General features: G+C 39.3%; 1 non-coding gene across 1 annotated transcript; it reads left to right on the top strand.

The window, feature by feature from the left end:
* Nucleotides 1-2,072: 2,072 nt before the first annotated feature.
* On the top strand, nucleotides 2,073-2,145 carry TRNAF-GAA. Its single transcript has one exon. It is a non-coding gene; the product is annotated as a tRNA-Phe (tRNA).
* Nucleotides 2,146-18,415: the final 16,270 nt, after the last annotated feature.

Below are 18,415 nucleotides of genomic sequence, written 5' to 3'. Positions count from 1 at the left end.
GCCATGAAAACAGCCTCTTGCAGAAATGCAGGGTAAGGCTGTGTACGATAGACCCTTGTGGTCCGGCCCTTCTCCGGACCCCGCGCATAAAGGGAGCTTAGTGCACCGGGCTACCCTTTTCTTATGTGTTTGGTTTAGGGGTGTTCGTCGGTCTGTACGGTACGGTATTTAGACATTTCGGTTTGGTATTTTCGGTATTCGATTTCTTAAAATGCAATACCAATACCGTACCTAATTAAATTCGGTATGGTTCGGCTTTTCTCCTTTCGGTTTCGGTTTATTCGGTTTGGTAACTTCGGTTTATTCGGTTTGAATATTAACTAGTGCATATAACCATAGACTGTAATATTCTGAATTAAAGTACTCAAAAGTACAAAACTAAACATTTGTTGACAAAAGTTTTGTTCAAAACTAGCAAATATCAACTTAGAGAGAGAAAACTGTACATAAAAGAATAAATTTGATCTTTAGAAATGTCTTGTTAATTGCTTAGAGTTAATTGATGAACTTAGAGAATAAAGGAAAGTAAAATTTTAGATTTTTATATTTATGTTATAATTAATAATATGTGTATTGTGTAATATAATATATATTTCGGTTAGTTATCGGTATTTCGGTATTTCATTTTAAAATATCAAATACCATACCTAGTACCAATATTTTTTAAAACTTAAACCAAATACCATACCGAAAACCAAAATATCGAATACCAAATACCAAAATTTTCGATTTCGGTATTTAAAATTATGCACAGCCCTAGTTTGGTTATGAGATTCTAAGTTTGGAGTTGACATTTTATTGGTTATGCCCGTACCCAGAGGCGGATGTAGTATTCGAACCACGGGTTCAGCTGAATCCATAACTTTCGACGCAGAGTAAAAATTTATATGTAAAAATTCATTAAAACTGTAAATATAGTAAATATGAACCCATAACTTTAAAAATATATTGGGTTCAATGTTAAAAACTTTTAAAGTTGAATCCATAGAATTTAAATCCTGGATCCGCCTCTGCCCATACCCAGGGGTGACTCAAGCGTATACGGGGCCTAAGGCGAAAGTTTAATGTGGGGCTTTATTTTTCATTGTTTATCAAAAATTTGTCAAGAACTCCTTTTTGAGATTTTATTGAATTTCCAACATTTTTTTTCTTTTGTATTTTTGAATAACTAGATGCATATTTTCTTGTTGACATATTTATATTCTAAAAAAAATTAAACAATATGTACAGAATAAAATTAATAAAATAATAAATAACAAATAAAAATAATACTAGAAAGTTAGAATGATATTACTCAAAGAAAGAAATCCAGTAGAAAGAATTAAGAATATCAGCATGAATCATGAATAAAGAGGAAGGAAGAAGATATGTTTTCTGGATTATAAAGAATGAATGAATACTAGCACTAGAATTGAAACGTTGACTAGGGATTACTTGGAAGAATAAAAAGTAGAATTGTCAAATCAAAAATCAAAGTGACAACTATATTCCTACTATTTTAAACTTTAATTTATTAATATATCTAAAGTTTTTCTATTTTTTTATATGAAAAGTACAAAAGTACTATATACATATATATTTTTTTTTTAAAAAAGAAAAATATATAAACCTATAAAATATACTCCTTATTCCTAAAATGGCGCCCCAAAATTGGGGCCTAAGGCACCATTCTATGTAAGAGCCGGCCCTGCCCATACCACATAACCACATCCAAATGCTAGGCCAACCATGAGGCAAGTGGTGGAAATAAATTTTGAATAAAAGGATGAGATAAATACATTTGTACATTCTCGAGCGTGTGAGATAATACCATGTTTTTGTTCCTCTTTATGCTAACTTTTGTCCGCCATCGCCGATAATTTTCCAAGCTAAGGTGAACTCTTGGCAATGGCTCTGCAGATAAGGAACAATATAGATATGCATGTATTTTTCTTTATAACTTGGTTCAATGTGCAAATTAAGCTTTCTTTTGGCAAAGACTTCTCTTTGATTATGTCATTGAATTACGTACGTGAAATCCAGAGAGTAGACCAAAAGGCTATATCTTATTTACGTCTTAGTTGCAAACATGTGCGGGGATAGCTCAGTTGGGAGAGCGTCAGACTGAAGATCTGAAGGTCACGTGTTCGATCCACGTTCACCGCATTTCTTTTGCCAATTCTGCTTTCAGTGTAAGCTTTCCCAATAATATCAAATTCTACCTGAAGCGTAATAACTTTATTGCTTTCCTATAATTTCGACAAATGAATAGTTTTCTATTGCATTATATACTCAATTCTTTTTTCACTTTGATAAATAAATTTTTTGCCCCAATTAACTTGTCCAAATAGAACCAAAAAGGGAAAAGAAAAGGCAAAGGGCATTCTTACGACAAAGTCCTACATTGAAATATAGATGCTATCTTAAGTAAATTTTGGCAATGAACTATGACTTTGAGCATAATTTTAAGTATAGTTTGCTTCTTCAAATTGAATACAAATATGCAGAGTCTAGCGAGACTAGTAGAGTACAATACAATCATGTAAAAGGATTGCAAAAAAAGAATAATATGATCATCTTATCTTAGTACCACTATTGATAATTTTAGATTTTCTTTATATCTTAAAAACTCCTCCTAAACAAAACACAGTTGATTAGTTATAGATGAGATCAGGGGTGAATGTAGTGTTCAACTAACCGGTTCAATTGAACCCATAACTTTCGAAGCCAAGTAAAAATTTATATGTAAAAATTTATTAAAATTGTAAAAATAGTAGATATGAACCCATAACTAATAACGGGTTCAATAAAAATCTTGAAAGTTGAATCATAGGATTTAAATCTTGGATCCGCCTCTGGATGCGATTTGTTGTTTTTAGTTATATATAGTTTTCTCATAAAAGCATTGTGGTTCGTGTTATAAGCCCAAGTTAGCCCTTTCTCATTCCTTCTTCTCTTCTTTTTCTTTTTTCGTTTATAGATGAAGATAGGCCCCAAACAAAGTATAATGAGATACTATAAAGTTTTGATATAACTGAGTATATTGTTGTTATATAATGTTTGAGTTGATGTTTAGATGATGGGATAATACATAGTTACTCCGTGGCGTTGAACGATTTTGCCAAATGCACCCTTTATTTTTACGGGAGTCCTCCCCCCCTCCCCCCCTCCCCCGACTATATTTAAAATGTAATAAATAACATATTTTACGCCCATATGGTGTAGAGAATGTAAATCACTCTCTTGAAGAGAGTGAGAGGCAAAAAAAAATGTTAAACATTTGTTTTTATTAGCTTCTTTGATTAAATATTAATTATTTTTCACTTTTTAAGTTATGTAAAAATTTGTGGGCCCTCTTTTCTTTTATATAACATTTTTTTCTTTCTATTTCTTGTCTTCTCCATTGCCACATCTCCCACCAGCGCTATTCCACCACCACACCGCCGTAATTACCGCCAGCAAAATCCATTATCATTAGTTTTCTTTTCCAACACCATATATTCCTTCACTATCACCATGAACATACTTTTCTACCAAAAATAAAATCAGCCAATCAATCAATCTTTATCTTTAGTGGATTTGAATTCATGAACACCCTCAGTAACGTCTAACACATTTGTTCTAATATTTCCCATCAAAATTACTCTTTGAGTACGACCAATTTATGAATTTTAATTTCTGAATTGATCAAAAATTTCACAAAATCACAAACAAAAAAAAAAGCGATTTCAATTTTTGCACTGCTTTTTTTTATTTTTTTTTTATTAAACAGTCACCATTGATCATTGATGTGCAAAAATTTACAATTTGAGTTTGGCATCCCAAACTTTGTACATGATCATTGAGATGTGACTAATCTTCTATATCCTAGTTAAAGGATAACAAAAACAGAGTATGCTCAAGGAGGATCATAGATGATGTTAGAGGGTTTTGTGTGCTTAATTCTAAATGTAGGTAAGTCCCATTTGTCCATATTTACTAGGCCCTTTATATGGTTAGGGAGATCAGAGAAAAGGTTGAAGATCATGTTTCCCTCAATTCTGTGACTCAGAGTTGTTAAACTATCTGCAGGTCTGTTGGCTTCTCTGAAGCTGTGATCTTCAATCATTTTCTGGATCTCTTTAATTTGCTTGCTGATGTTCCATGGTGGCTTCCACTCCCTTTTGACACACTTGACTATTAGGAGCGAGTCAGACTCTCCTATAGCCATCTTTAGATCTCTGTCCGCACACCATTTCAGTTCAAAGAGAAGTGCTTCTGCTTCTGCGTAGTTGCTGGTGCCTTCTCCTAGAGGGATGGAGTATGCCATGATGAACTTTCCTTTTTGATTTCTGATAATTCCTCCCCCTCCACATTGCCCGTTAGTGCAACTTCCATCACTGTTCAGCTTGACTATTTGCGCAGGTGGTCTGAGCCATCGCACTGTGATACTGCTTATCTGTTGGATCTGTGCATCACAAGCTGCATATAAGCTGCTCCAGTTGTCTCCAATGTGTACTCTAGTAAACTATTTATTGACCATCTGCAAAATAAAAGAAGTGATATTAGAACAGGTTCTATACATTGAAGGTCTAGTCCCTTCATATTTGTTGCCACATCTTGATCTCCAAAGTTCCCAACAAATGATAGGTGGGAGGTTTTTGGTTATGTATCTCGAGATTGGATTGGGTGATTTGTGGTTCCACCAGGTTAGAAGGGTCATGTTTAAGTTATTGAAATTCCAACCAATACCCAATGGCCCTGCAAAATTCCTCCATATCTTCCTTGCAAGTTCACCTTGGCAGAATATGTGGTTAGTGTCTTCCAGATCAGTTCGACTATTGGTAGAGTTACAATAATAGCATTGGGGATTTAGAGCAATTCCAAGCCTGGCCACACTCTTGTCAGTGCAGAGTTTGTTACCAACTGCTCTCCATAGGAGGAAAGACATCTTGAAAGGAATGTCCTTAGTCCATAAGTTCTTAAAGAGAGGATTGTGGTCTTTTCTTTGCCTAATAGCATTCCAGGTGGAGCTTATGGTAAATTTTCCTGATTTGGAAAGTCTCCAGTTGACTTTATCATAGCAATTGTTTTCTAATTCAATGCCTAAGGATAATAGATGAGATTTGGTGCCTTCATTTGGTTGAATGGTGAGGGAGTTCCAGTTCCAGGTGTTGTTCTGAAGAATCTCATTCAGCTTGATGTTTGCTAATGGGACCTCATGGGTAGTAGTCGTATACAGAGGACCTAATGGGCACCAGTTATCAAACCAGAAGGAGACATCTCCTTTTCTAATGTTCCAGACAATATTGAGCTCCATCTCTTCTTTGATGTCACATATGGCTTCCCAATTTTGTGAGTTCCCCTTATTCCACATAATGGTAATAGGGTGATTCGACTCACAGTACTTAGCAATCATGAAAGATCCCCATAGCGAGTTTGAAGTTCTCAGATTCCACCACTGCTTTGCTCTAAAGGCCTTACAGGTATCACTGAGCCTCCTAAAATTAGCTCCTCCTTCATCATAAGGATAACACAAATTTTTCCATGCAGCCCAGTGATACTTTCCTCCACTATCTTTTCCGGACCAGAAGAATCTTGCTACAAATTTCTCAATGAGCTCTATAGTTCCTTTTGGTGGGTTTACAGCGGCCAAGAGGTGAATAGGGAGGGCCAGGAGGACATGTCTAATGAGAATTGCTCTTCCTCCAGTTGAGAGGAGTTTGGTATGCCAACCTCTGATTCTTCCAATGATTTTGTTCACAATATCTGAATAAAATTCGATCTTCTTTCTCCCTATTGTTGGAGGACATCGCAAGTATTTAATAGGGAAATTTTTGATATTTCATGCCAGTGATAGCCTTCATTCTGTTGATAGTGACCAGGCTGGTCTTGTAGCTCATTGCAAAGCAGCTCTTGTTCTTATTGATGAGTTTCCCAGAGATCTTCTCATATTCCTTTAAGGTGCTCAATACTGATAACTGTGATTTTAACACGTTTTATGCCCATACTTGCCTATGCTTTATGTATGATTTGCCATAAAATAAACCCAGAATGCTTGATTGCAGGTTTGAGCAACAAGATGACGAAAGTCAAAAATCGGCTCGAAACGGAGTGAAACCTGCTCAAGTGTCAAAGATCATGAAAGCAAAGTTATTCAGAACTTGGTGCGGACCGCACCATCATGTCATGCGGCCGCACCATAGGAGTTCAGAGAGTTGGCATTCTCAGTTCCACTCATGCGGCCGCACTACAAGTTCACGCGGTCCGCACCACAAAAGTCCAGAAACCATCACAAGCCACTCATGCGGCCGCACTACAAGTTCACGCGGTCCGCGCCAGTCATCATGCGGCCGCACTTCATCATTGTGCGGTCCGCGTCAACATCTTCAGAAGGCAAGTCTCAGAAGTCAAGCAACCCAGTGCGGCCGCGTGTCAACTTCGTGCGGACCGCACGGACCCCGCAGGGGTATTTTTGTCCGATTTTTCTTAACTTAGTATAAATAGAATATTTGCCATTTTTAGGGCACGAATTAGATACCAGAGAGCTGCTGCACTCGTGAGACAAAAGTTTTAGCCTATTTTGGGCATTTTCATCTTGTTTAACGTGGATTCTTGTAGATTTACATTCTAGTTAATTAATATGTTCATTTTATCTATTTCTTCTTCAATTTCTGTTGTTATCATGGCTAGCTAAACCCATAAGCTAGGGTTGTGGCTCAACCCTAGTGTGGGTAATTAATGGGTATGATTGTTTAATGCTTGAATGATGTTGGGTGTTTGATATTTGGGTTAATTTTATGTTTTCACTTGGATTTGGTGGTTGCAAACACTAAGTCTAGCTTTGTGGGTCTTGACTCTTCTTGAGAAAGAGTGTCTATGACTCCCAAAATTAACCCAACAAGGAATTGGGATGGATCAATGAGAATGGTAGTCCCAATTAACGGGTAAAACCTCGAGAGAGTAATTACCCAACTTGAACCCTAAGTTGCTTGGTTTGTTAGCCTACCCAATTGGTCTCGAGAGAGTCAATTGGGCAAAATCATTCTTTCTACCGAGAGGTGTGAGAGTGAGTGCTATCGTGCAACGGTTATATCATAAGCCCCATAATCATCATTCTCGTATTAGGAATCTCTACCCGTTAGTTGACCACCTAGGTAAATGCCACGACCCTAGTGCTTTTCTCTATCTTGCATACAACCTAGACTTAATATCTTAGCATAATTTAGTTATAATTAGTAGTTGTTAAATTGTAGTTGATAATCACAAAAAAAAATCCAAAAATGATAGAAGATCAATTAGAAGCAAACTCGCATTTCTAGGCTAAACAAATATCCAACTCCCTTCCTAGCTCTCTGTGGAAATTGACCCCGATACCACTATTGGGTAAAAGTATAAGCGCCCACTCTTCCAAAGGTTGAGTCCGCTGTGACCTAATCACTTTTTGGCGCCGTTGCCGGGGAGCTTACGGTGTTGACTATTTGTGTAGCTAGTTTTGTGTTTTTCTTCTCTTTCCTTCTTTTTACTAATTTTATTTGTGTTGATCCATCAGGTACACATGGCTCTAAACGGAAATGACCCTCTTGGTAATGCCTTGGCGGGGGAGGAGGTTGAAGATGTTGAGCAAGATCAGCTTCCGGTACCTCAAGTACCACGGAGAGGTCGAAATGCCAATGCTAATGTACATGACAACAATCCTATTCCATACCCTCTTCCGCCACCACCAAGAGCGGTCCNGTTGCTAAACTATCTGCAGGTCTGTTGGCTTCTCCGAAGCAGTGATTGATGTTGAAGCTGTGATCTTCAATCATTTTCTGGATCTCTTTATTTTGCTTGCTGATGTTCCATGGTGGCTTCCACTCCCTTTGACACACTTGACTATTAGGAGTGAGTCAGACTCTCCTATAGCCATCTTTAGATCTCTGTCCGCACACCATTTCAGTCCAAAGAGAAGTGCTTCTGCTTCTGCGTAGTTGCTGGTGCCTTCTCCTAGAGGGATGGAGTATGCCATGATGAACTTTCCTTCTTGATTTCTAATAATTCCTCCCCCTCCACATTGTCCGTTAGTGCAACTTCCATCACTGTTCAGCTTGACTATTTGCGCAGGTGGTCTGAGCCATCGCACTGTGATACTGCTTGTCTGTTGGATCTGTGTATAAGCTGCTCCAGTTGTCTCCAATGTGTACTCTAGTAAAATGTTTCTTGACCATCTGCAAAATAAAAGAAGTGATATTAGAACAGGTTCTATACATTGAGGGTCTAGTCCCCTCATATTTGTTGCCACATCTTGATCTCCAAAGTTCCCAACAAATGATAGGTGGGAGGTTTTTGGTGATGTATCTCGAGATTGGATTGGGTGATTTGTGGTTCCACCAGGTTAGAAGGGTCATGTTCATGTTATTGAAATTCCAACCAATACCCAATGGCCCCGCAAAATTCCTCCATATCTTCCTTGCAAGTTCACCTTGGCAGAATATGTGGTTAGTGTCTTCCAGATCAGTTCGACTAGTGGTGGAGTTACAACAATAGCATTGGGGAGTTACAGCAATAGCATTGGGGACACTCTGTCAGTGCAGAGTTTGTTATCAACTGCTCTCCATAGGAGGAAAGACATCTTGAAAGGAATGTCCTTAGTCCATAAGTTCTTATAGAGAGGATTGTGGTCCTTTCTTTGCCTAATAGCATTCCAGGTGGAGCTTATGGTAAATTTTCCTGATTTAGAAAGTCTCCAGTTGGCATTATCATAGCAATTGTTTTCTAATTTAATGCCTAAGGATAATAGATGAGATTTGGTGCCTTCATTTGGTTGAAGGGCGAGGGAGTTCCAGTTCCAGGTGTTGTTCTGAAGAATCTCATTCAGTTTTATGTTTGGTAATGGGACCTCATTGGTAGTAGTCGTATACAGAGGACCTAATGGGCACCAGTTATCAAACCAGAAGGAGACATCTCCTTTTCCAATGTTCCAGACAATATTGAGCTCCATTTCTTCTTTGATGTCACATATGGCTTTCCAATTTTGCGAGTTCCCCTTATTCCACATAAGGGTAATAGGGTGATTCGACTCACAGTACTTAGCAATTATGAAAGATCCCCATAGCGAGTTTGAAGTTCTCAGATTCCACCACTGCTTTGCTCTAAAGGCCTTACAGGTATCACTGAGCCTCCTAAAATTAGCTCCTCCTTCATCATAAGGATAGCACAAATTTTTCCATGCAGCCCAGTGATACTTTCCTCCACTGTCTTTTCCGGACCAGAAGAATCTTGTTACAAATTTCTCAATGAGCTCTATAGTTCATTTTGGTGGGTTTACAGAGGCCAAGAGGTGAATAGGGAGGGCCAGGAGGACATGTCTAATGAGGATTTCTCTTCCTCCGGTTGAGAGGAGTTTGGTATGCCAACCTCCGATTCTTCCAATGATTTTGTTCACAATATCTGAATAAAATTCGATCTTCTTTCTCCCTATTGTCAGAGGACATCCAAAGTATTTAATAGGGAATTTTTGATATTTCATGCCAGTGATAGCCTTCATTCTGTTGATAGTGACCAGGCTGGTCTTGTAGCTCATTGCAAAGCAGCTCTTGTTCTTATTGATGAGTTTCCCAGAGATCTTCTCATATTCCTTTAAGGTGCTCAATACCAATCTCATGGACCTCTTATTTCCATTACGGAATAGAATAGTGTCATCTGCAAAAGAAAGATGACTAACTTTACGACAGTTAGCCTTCATGTAAAAACTTTTTTATCCCACTCTACTAGTTAGATTGTTCAAATTTGTGAAAGAATTTCAACACTTAAAATATACAGAGAAGGGGAGAGAGGGTCTCCCTGCCTTAAGCCCCTCTTAGAGTGAAAGAATCCATTTCTTCTTCCATTAACCAACATAGAATACCAATTATTGAAGATGCATTTATGAATAATCTCGATCCATTGGTCACTGAACCCCATCTTCTTAAGAACTTTTGTGAGGAAACTCCATGAGACTCTATCATATGCTTTGGTCATATCAAGTTTCAGGACAACATTGCCTCCTCTATTTGGTTTGTTGATATCGTTGATGATCTCTTGTGCAAGGAGTATGTTTTCTGAAATTGATCTCCCTTTAATGAAGCCAGATTGGTTACTGGAGATAATTCTGGGAAGAATGTTGGAGAGCCTGGCGTTGAGAATTTTAGAAATGATTTTGGAAGACACATTACAAAGGCTGATAGGCCTGAGGTCAGAGAAATTTTGGGGGTGATCCACTTTAGGAATCATGACAATATAGGTGTGAGTGTAGAATTTGGTAAGGGTTGAGCCACAAAACACAGCTTTAACAGCATTATGCACATCCTCAGCTATGATGTCCCAACATTTATGGTAGAACATCCCACTGAGGCCATCAGGTCCGGGGGAGCTATTGACATCAATGGATAATACAGTCTGAGTGACTTCTTGGAGTGTGGGGATGGAACTTATTCTAATGTTTTCTTCTTCTGTAATACATCTTTCAATGTAGTCCAGGGCCCTATAGTCTGAGTTGCTGGGGCCTTCGAAGAAAAGGTTCTTATAAAAGTTCACAACTCCCTCAACTATAGACTCACAATCTTCAAGCCAGTTACCCTCACCATCTTGGATCCTTCTAATTGTCAGTTTCCTCCTTTTTTCTTTGATAGTCGCATGGAAGTAAGCAGTGTTGGCATCGCCCTCATTGAACCATTTGATTATGGCTTTTTGACTCAAAATAGAGTCATGAATCTTTAGGTATCTTATAAACTCATCTTTATTCTTTTACAGTTCACTTCTATTCTCAGGGGTGTTGTTAGTCATACAGATTTCTTCTAGGTCCCTAATTAGGCTTTCCAGTCTCTTAGGTTCTTCATAGATATCCCCAAAGGTATCCCTAGACCAAGTGCTAAGGGCCTTAGTAGTGTTCTTGATCTTCTGCTGAAGGATATATAGGGGGTTACCATGGATGTAGATATTCCAGCTGTTCTGAACTGTCTGCTTAAAATCAGGGTGCTCCGTCCAGAAGTTGAGGAACTTGAAGTATCTGGTTCCTTGGGTATCTTCATGGTGAAGCTTAACTAGGAGAAGCGCATGATCTGAGCAAGATCTAGATAGGTGAGTTACAGCAGTGTTGTTGAGTTCAAACCAATTTGAATTGTAAACCAATCTGCCAAGTCTCTTCCATATTGTGAGGGGTGGATCCCTGTTGTCGCACCAAGTCAGTTTAGCACCAGTATAGCCTGCATCTTGCAGGCCACAATCATTGAGACATTCAATGAACTCAAGGCTTTCCTCTAATATATGAGGTCTGCCTCCAAATTTCTCCTCTCTGTTCATAATCACATTAAAGTCACCTATGACTCCCCATGGTTCTTGAATTGTAGAAGCTAAGTTTCTTAAGTCTGACCAAAGTTCCCTTCTCATTTCTTCAGAGCATTTAGCATAAACAATCGTTAAAAGAAAGGAGGGGTAGTTGTTGTGCTCAACTTTAATATGAACATGTTGTTCTTTGTCTTGAAGGATAGTAATGTTGATGTCATTGGTCCAGAAGATCCAAACCTTGTTGGAGAAATTAAAGTAGGCTTTTTCCATTCCCAGTTTTCTTTTGAATTTCTCTATCTTGATACTATCCACCATAGGTTCTTGTAGACAAATGAGAGGAAGTTGATATTGAAGTTTTAAAGTTTGGAGTCTTTCAAGAGATCCTTTCGACCCTATGCCTCTTATGTTCCACAATATAATACTAATCATGAGAAGTTCAAGGGTGGATGGGAGCTTTGGCCTGATATTGAGGAGTCAGTCGACTCGTCTCTAACAAAATTGCTACCTCCCATGTTGTCCTGGTTTCTCGGAGACAAGTTGTTGTTGATAAGGATCTTTGTCTGCTTTTTGTCTTGCAAGCCTAGCTCCTCCTCAGAGTAATATTTACTGGTGTCTCGCCTGATCACTTCATCATCTGATAGAGACTTTCCCAGTTCGACTTTAATGCATTCCATGAACAATTCCTGATTGAGGTTGTCACCATGATCTGTCTCCACTAGATTCACAGGGACATTATACAGATCTTCTATTGAGTCTGGGGGTTTAGCTTCTGGTTTTTGCTGATCATTCCCCTCTTGTTCCTTCAGAGTATCCTGATCTCGTGCCTTGCTGGTTAGGTTAGGCGTTTTTCCAGTAATGTTATCAATGTTCTGTATTAGCGGGAAGTTGATATAGATCCCTTGGTGAACACTCTTCTCCCCGTTAGTGGCTGCTTCCTTAGTGGTTCTCACTTTGTCCTTGAGTTTTTGTTTTTTGGAAGTCACTCTTTTACGATTGTTGGCATCATTTCTGTTTGAGTATTCCTTGTTGCTTTGTGTTTGTTGATAATTGTCCTCTATGTAGGTCAGGTGGTCATTTCTGTTTTTTCGGACTCTAAGGTTGTGGTGATGCATTTCATTTTTGTTCTGCTTTCTTTCCCTTGCTTTGTTGTCTTGTTTCTTTGTCCCACCTGGAGTTACTGCCAAAGATGAAGGTGGGGTCTTCTTCAAGTTTGTTTTGCTCACCGTTCTCCTCATGTAAGATAGTTTTCCTCAAATGATCCCCTATTTCTTGTTCCACAAGATGATTGAACATATTGTGATTCAGCTGCAAGTTGCTATTTCGATTTGTGTCTTGAGTTTCCCCACAGTTCTGTGAGCTCGCTAGTGAGGCAGTCTCCTTTGTGCTGTTTTTGACTTTTTCTTTTCTTTTGTCCACTTGTTTCCATCCCTCCCCAATGTTAGGTAAACCTGGTCTCTTGTTTGTTGTTCATGTTTGTGTCAACTTCCATTTGTTGGCTTCCCTGAATGGTACTGACCATACATCTGTGTCCATCATAGGAATATTGACCTTTCCTTTATTGCTCTGGTCGTTGCTGTGGCTCGCCTTTTGTTGGTTGCTCATTCCTTCATTATTTCTCTCCTTAGGTTGATTGTCCACTTGAGCAGTTTTTGGGACCCTTTGACAGCCCTCAATTGTGTGGCCTTGAATTCTGCAGTGAAAGCAAAAAAGGAGGACTGTTTCATATTCAATTTTTTGATTGAATGTTTCTAGAATACCTTCTGGGTTCTGAATGGTCACTTGAACATCCGTGATCATAGGTTTCAGAAGATCGATCTCGATTCTCATTTTAGTTGTCGTTGGTCTTGTTTTTGTCTGAGTAGCTTTATCCATGACAATAGGAGTTCCAATAGGCCCAACAATCCTACATAGAGTTGCCCACTCGTAGTAGTGCCATGGAAGACCGGGAAGGTTTATCCAGACTAGAGCCATAGATGTATTCTTGTTTGGTTTGAAATTGGGGGTCCATCTCTGAATTTTCATGGAATGGCCTTCGCTAAGCTGAACATAGTTGTATGATGCTATCAATTTGTAATCTTCCTCATTCTCAGCATCAATAAAGACATGCTTAGAATCTTTTGCCCCAATTTTCACTTGCCCTTTCGTCGGCATGATTCTGGTGAAATTTGCCCTAATCTTGTCGATTTGGGGGCGATTTCGACAGAAATATCCTATGAGAGTCCATTTGCATGTCTCAGCAAGAAGGTCATGTTCCTCCTTCGTGAAAGTGACTACTGGTTTCCCATTGATGATTTCGTGCTTTCTGTGTTGAAGTCTTATTTTGCCCTTATTAGAGGATTGGGTCTTTAGCCCTAGGGCTCCTCTGTAGGAAGTTTGTTCTTCATTGCTGGGATTTTGGCCCAAATTCATCTGATGTGTGGTTAGGGAGTGGTTTCTTTGAGGGTTTGGGATAAGAGGTGGGAATTCTGTGGTGTCTGGTGGGTCTGGGGGTTTGTGGGGGTTCGTTCCTGGTGGAGGAGCTAAGGAACTCATGGCTGAGTTCCGCTTGATTTAGCCGTTTCCGGCGGAAATTGACCGTTAGCTAAGAGAGAGAAATGAGTGTAGAGAGAAGTTAGAGAGAGTTGTCTACTTTCGACTTATTCCTGGACTTACTTGACTCGTCAGGAAAAAAAAGGAAAAGTGCTAAAAACGCTAATGAATGTAGGGGAATTTAAAGACTTATTTCCGTGTCATTCGTCTATTTTGACTGGAGTAGGTGTTCGGACAGTTCAGATTGCACAAAAAAAATTTGGTTTGAATTTTAATTTTCGGATTGAAAAAATGACAATCCATATCCAATACAAATAAGCTCGGATTGGATTGGATTTTTTATATTTAGTTTCGGATTAATCGATTTGGATATTTCGGATTCTTGATTTTGCGCCTATAAGTTGAGATTTTTGTTAAAATTGTAAAATAACATTCAAATGAAGTATTCATGTTAAGTTGGCTAAAGAGTGCCCCATTCTCACCGCAATCATTCAAATAAAGTATTAAAATAATGAAACTATCATTAAAAAAATGCAACAGAGACATTACCCAGTAAGAATTAGCAATAGTAAAACCATATCCAACTAGATTGTATTTGGACAGTAACTTAGTAATTAGTATCGAATATATGCGATTATGTCTAATGAGTAGGGTATTGGACTTATTTTTAGTTGCACATGGATAATGAACTAAATATAAAGTATAAAAATTTTGAATATCCAAAAATTCGAAGTACCAAATCCAACGTCCAATTAGAAATTCAAAAATTTTAAAAATTAAATCCGAAATTCAAAAATCCAAACCAAAATTAAAAAAATAATCAGATTTCAATTTGAATTACAGATGTGTCGCACGCCCCCATATCTTGATGTGTGTCCTCAAATTTTTGCTAATTTACTTTGGCTGTAGTTTCCTATTACACGTAATTTTAACTCGTTAAAAGTAATCAAGTAATAATCAAAAAGAAAAAGTAGGAACAGGAAAATTGCATAAAAATAGGGAGGGTGGTTGAGCTAGGAATTGATGCAACGGGATTCAGTCAGCTTCTGTCCGAAATCATCGACAAATTTTCAACGACAATTCATAATAAGTTAAACATAAATTGACACGTCCAAAAACTTTGGCGAAAATTTTGGCGAAATTAGTTTCTTATATATATATTGTATGCGGTCGAGATCGTATGCCTTCGATCTATATGCTTGAGAGATCGTCCAAAGTCCGAGTTTAGGCAAGGTCGAGTTCGAGCTCGAGGGACCAGACCCGAGTTCGAAGACAGAGCACGATACATATCGAGGTCGAGTATGCTCGACCCCGGAATAGTACCGTTATGGACTTGTAACAGAATGTGCTAGATTCCTCCCACGTCCCCAAGATCACAACGCAAATCCCGGAATAGGATTGTACTATTCCGTACCAGGTGGTTAGACAGCTGTATATTCCTTACTGTAAATAGAAATATACCTTATTTAGGGTTCCCCTATTATATAAAGGAGACCCCAAACATTTGTAAGAGGATATCATCATTGGCAAGAATATACTATACTACTTTTCTCTCTTACTGTTCATCAGAATTGTCCTTTAGCTCTACTGCTCTTACTTTACTTTTCTTACTTAATTGTTCTTACTGCTCTGAACCTACCTCGAGGTCACCACTGCTGAGTAACATTGGTTTGATTCACTTGTTTCTTTCATTTCTACTTCATATTTCTTGATTATTAATTGGTATTGAATCTAATCACATATCTATAAAACCACAAAACAAATTTAATTGTTACTCGTATTTCCAATGTCATCCTATATGTGTATTGACCACTTACCCCCTTCGAAATGTTTTGCATAAGCCCGAGCTATCAGGCCGATTGGCCAAATGGGCCGTCGAGCTTAGAGGGTACCATATCGAATATCAACCCCGAACGGTCATCAAGTCTCAAATCCTAGCTGACTTCGTGGCCGATTTTACGCCGACCCTCGTACCCGAAGTGGAGAAAGAACTCCTGCTAAGTTCGGGTACAACATCAGGGGTATGGACCCCTTTCAGAGACGGTGCCTCGAATGTGAAGGGGTCCGGGCTTGGCATTGTCTTGAAGCCACCCACGGGTGATACCATTAGGCAATCTATCAAAACCCCAAGATTAACTAACAATGAGACCGAGTATGAGGCCATGATTGCAGGTCTCGAGCTAGCTAAAAGCTTGGGAGAAGAAGTCATCGAGGCCAAGTGCGATTCTCTATTGGTGGTAAACCAAGTAAACAAAAGTTTCAAGGTTCGAGAGGATAGAATGCAAAGGTACTTGGATAAGCTACAGGGTAACTTTGCACAGCTTCAAGGAGTGGACTCTGGATAATGTGCCTCGAGGACAAAATAGTGAGGCCGATGCACTTGCTAATCTGGGATCCTCGGTCGAAGAAGACGACATCGTCCCGGGGACTGTTGTCCGATTATCAAGGTTTGTGGTTGAAGAGGGTCATGCCGAGATAAATTCAACAAGTTTAACGTGGGACTGGAGGAATAAGTATATTGACTATTTTAAGAGTGGAAAACTCCCATCGGACCGCAAAGAATTGAGGGTCTTACGAGCCAAGGCTACTAGGTTTGCGTTAGATGAAGATGGAACATTGTACCGAAGAACATTCGATGGAACATTGGCGGTATGCTTGGGGCCAGGGGACACCGATTATGTTATACGAAGAAATCCGCGAAGGCACTTGTGGGAACCATTCCGGTGCCGAATCTTTGGTCCGCAAAATTATCAGAGCAGGGTACTACTGGGATAGCATGGAAAAAGATACCAAGGAATTTGTCAAAAAATGTGATAAGTGTCAACGATTTGCACCGATGATCCATCAGCCCGGAGAACAACTCCATTCGGTCTTATCCCCGTGGCCTTTCATGAAATGGGGAATGGATGTAGTCGGCCCTCTACCAACGACACCAGGTAAAGCTAAATTTATTTTTTTTATGACTGATTATTTTTCTAAGTGGGTGGAAAGCACAAGCCTTCGAGAAGGTCAGAGAAAAAGAAGTTATTGACTTCATCTGGGACCACATCATATGCCGGTTCGGGATACCTGCCGAGATTGTATGTGACAATGGAAAACAATTCATCGACAACAAGCTGATGGAGTTCCTCGAGGCATATAAAATAAAGAAGATCTTATCAACACCATACCACCCAACTGGAAATGGACAGGTCGAATCAACAAATAAAACTATCATTCAAAACCTGAAGAAAAGGTTAGACGATGCAAAGGGAAATGGAGAGAAGTTCTACCCAAGGTCCTTTGGGCATATCGAACAACATCAAACTCGAGCACGGGAGCTACCCCGTTTTCTTTAGTTTATGGCTCTGAGGCCCTCATCCCTGTCGAAGTCGGAGAGCCCAGCTCCAGGTTTTGACATGCATCGGAAGAGTCAAATCACGAGGCCATGAATGCTGGCCTCGAGCTACTAGATGAAAAACGAGAAGCAACACTTGTTCGAATGGCCGCGTAAAAGCAAAGGATCGAAAGATACTATGATAGAAGGACCAACCTCCGACAATTCGGAATCCGGGACTTAGTTCTACAGAAAGTGACCCTCAATACTCGAGACCCAAATGAAGGGAAACTAGGCCCAATTGGGAAGGACGTTACCGAGTCCTTGGGGTTGTCGGCAAAGGATCTTACAAACTTAGCACGATGGAAGGCGAACAACTGCCAAATAATTGGAACGTATCATTACTCAAACTATACTACTGCTAAGGTATGGCTTTATCCTTTCTGTCCATTTGAGTTTAAAACTAACTCATTGCAGATTCTTGATCGAAGCTATCGAAGAGACTCTTTTTTGCACAAAGGCCTTAGGTTTTAAAGCATGCGTTGCACTCTTTTTCCCTTAGATCGGATTTTGTCCCAAATGGGTTTTACCGGCAAGGTTTTTAACGAGGCAACAACTATATGCTACCGAAGGAGAACTCAATAGTATCCAAGGCTTCTTTTCAATCAACCTCGAATACTGGGGGGCATCACCCTCGGAGCTCATATTTTCGAGAAAAATACTTCACGCCTAAGAGGGCCTCGATAGGAAAATTTTGTAATTGGCCGAACGGTCAAATGAACCGTGTCCATATATAATAGCCGAGCCCCGACGGCGAAACATGTACGCATGTACCAATTATTTGAAAAAGCATCCTGTTTATATTAAAAACACTTTGTGTCTCAAAAAGTCTACTATTATACGAGCTCTACACTTATAATCCTACGGGATACAGCTCAAGGGCTAAAGCACGAATGTAACCCGAGATACTCGGGGACTGTAATCAACAATCAGCTCGTCCGAGCCATCAAAACCTCAGACTCATAAGACCTCAAAGAGGCATCCCCTCGAAACAAAGGCCAAGGCCAATATACTCGGGGACTAACTTTTCGAACAAATTCGAAAGGTTATCAGGAAACAAGTCCAAGAGACACACCCGAAGGCTACGACCAAATTAAAGGTTACGACCATATAAAAGGCTACAGCCATACTAAAGACTACGGTCATATAAAAGGCTACAGCCGAAATAATGCGGCTCGGAGACGTCCGACTTCCGCCATGAATTAAAGGCCTTCAAACAATTTGAAAAAACCAGTTAAATTAGTC

Source organism: Nicotiana attenuata, unplaced genomic scaffold (assembly GCF_001879085.1).
Source record: "Nicotiana attenuata strain UT unplaced genomic scaffold, NIATTr2, whole genome shotgun sequence".
NCBI classification, from domain to species: domain Eukaryota; kingdom Viridiplantae; phylum Streptophyta; class Magnoliopsida; order Solanales; family Solanaceae; genus Nicotiana; species Nicotiana attenuata.
The sequence above is the reverse complement of the archived record's forward strand: the minus strand, read 5'-3'. Positions and strand labels throughout refer to the sequence as shown.